The sequence below is a fragment of the Acyrthosiphon pisum genome, chromosome X (genome assembly GCF_005508785.2).
Source record: "Acyrthosiphon pisum isolate AL4f chromosome X, pea_aphid_22Mar2018_4r6ur, whole genome shotgun sequence".
NCBI classification, from domain to species: Eukaryota; Metazoa; Arthropoda; class Insecta; order Hemiptera; family Aphididae; genus Acyrthosiphon; species Acyrthosiphon pisum.
Window position 1 is genome coordinate 129,415,335 of NC_042493.1, and position 2,388 is coordinate 129,417,722.

General features: G+C 36.8%; 1 long non-coding RNA gene across 1 annotated transcript in view; it reads right to left on the minus strand.

The window, feature by feature from the left end:
* The window catches only part of LOC107883272, a 21,138-nt gene extending 19,659 nt beyond the window's left edge, over positions 1–1,479 (minus strand). Inside the window, exons 1-2 of the long non-coding RNA XR_001679167.2 lie at positions 1,000–1,479; positions 709–836 (exon numbers count right to left, since the gene is read on the minus strand). This is a non-coding gene — a long non-coding RNA (uncharacterized LOC107883272). The remainder of the gene's footprint in view (positions 1–708; positions 837–999) is intronic.
* Positions 1,480–2,388: the final 909 nt, after the last annotated feature.

Below are 2,388 nucleotides of genomic sequence, written 5' to 3' on the forward strand. Positions count from 1 at the left end.
GACTTTTGAAGTACACAGATATACTACGGAAGCTTAAGATATATAATAATAAGATTGAATATTTACAATATAATAATAAGTATAATGATACCTATAATATACAATAGTGTTACGAGGCGTAATATAAATCAACGATTAACTATGTATACCGGCTACGCTACACAAGACATATATGCTATAGTACATATTATAAAAATGTATTCTCAGCGTCTGCTGTACTACAGTGTGGATAGATTACTTATACACTACATGATATAGGGTGTTTAGTTTACAATTCCAACTGACCAACATATTAAAAGAAAATCTGTTAAAAAACCTAGTGTTGTTCATTACAGGTAATGCGTTCAGTCAAAAAAAACTATGTAATATTCTACTAAGTTAAACACATACTTCTACTACAATAATTCTTGTATACATTTTAGTTTACCTGAATAATGAATTAATGTGGTTCATAAATTCTCACAACAAAACCTACCAATGTTATAAATCCTAAATTATATCTACCTAAATTATAAACATAAAAAAAATGCCTCGCCTTGATAAATATGTATATCGGAAATGGTATCTTATATGAAACAAGTTGTATGAACGATCCGCGGTACATCATATAGTACGATTAAAATAATATTATCAAACTACAATGGGTTACAATCTGTCTGGAATCATTAATATATAAAGTCATCAATAAATTATGTACCTAATATTTACCTCAATAGTGAACCATTGTTTACTAGGTATAGTATAAATGCTGACCCACGCGGTTGGTTTTTAAATTGCAGCCATTGCGAGGTGTCGTCAATTCGAATGATCTAGCAATAGCTAAAGAATTATCATACCTGAAAAAGAAAAATATAAGCCTTAGACATTGCAAATAATAACACAGGTGGCAGTACGGTATGAAAACCTAACGGTCAGCATCGGGTTCTAATATTGAAACATACCTACTGCTGTTTAAAGCGTTCGAACATGCGAAATAATGATGTGATGTGTTATACATACTCGAAGTTCCATAGAAATACACGGGTTGCACAATATTATGCTTACAGCCAGAATGAAAACAAGCAGCAACTAGTAGGGATGCGACCGATCTGGATACTCTGCACGACCAACAGCTATAAATCGCCGTTGCCTCGGACGCAGTCAGCGTCCACCGCTCCGGCGAGACTGTAATCGGCGATCGCCGGTACCGAATCAACAAGTTCACGTCGTTGAAACGCGACGCAACCTGGCGTAAGCAGGTAAACGACGCACAAAATACACAAAAAAAAGAACACCGAGACGCGCGTTTTCACGATACGTGAAATCGAAATCGGCTTCGGCGGAAGACGAGAACATTAAAACGTAATAGGTATATATATAGCGCACTGTATTACTCGTTAATAATAATAAATCGTAATAGACATCATTGATGACACGCCGACCGACGGCGCGCCGAACAGGAGACCAGTGAAAACGAATACAAAACGAATACGTTTTGGCCCGCAGGACGACGGCACACACAATGGTAACTGATAACAGGACGGCGTCAGTGCCACGTAGCCAATACGTGTACCGTAGTGTGATACGGCGTCGGCGGCGGCGGATGTCGCTCGATCACAGCTGATATCAACATTATTACTAGATGGCGATAGCTCCAGTCATGAATTGAAGCTTCAAAGCCGGTTGGCGATTGTACGGTATTTCGTAGGTATTATGCCAAAAATATGATAATATTATGATTTATTTTGTATCGTATTTTATTATTTCTAAGCATATGGTCTTAATATATATATATATATATATATTTATCAATATATCATGTTGTAACACTTCTAAAAAATATTTAATAATATTTATTTTTGCATAGGTCATTTGCTATTCTATTTGACCGTTGAAAAAAATATTATTCCTAATACATTTCGTGTAACAAAATTGCTAATGTTTTGCAAACCGACAAAATGGCGGCCATCCACAACTGAGCTTCGCTTGTAACAATGTCACATTGTCACTTGTCCACTGTAGTTGAGAAGTCTGTGCGTACAATATTCGACGCGGTTCGGTGGTTCTCATTTTGCTCGTTTGCCGACTACCTACTGATCGCGCGGTCTCTCCGGAGACCGTCGATTGCACCCCACACGACGCAGGTAAACGATTTTTTTCATATACCTTTTCCGTGTTCCGCTTGCGTCCTAAAGTAGGTAAGCGTTAAGTGGCCGTAACAATTTTTCCTGCAAAAATTAAACATCGCTTTCCTCCACTGTGGATTTTCCTCCAATAAATAATAAATAAAATAATAAAATAGTTAAATAATAAAAAAAAAAAACAATCAACAACACATCCAACACTATATGGACGATACGTGATATCGTCAAAGGCATTGCATGGTAGCGCGAGAGGGTTTTTGTGAGA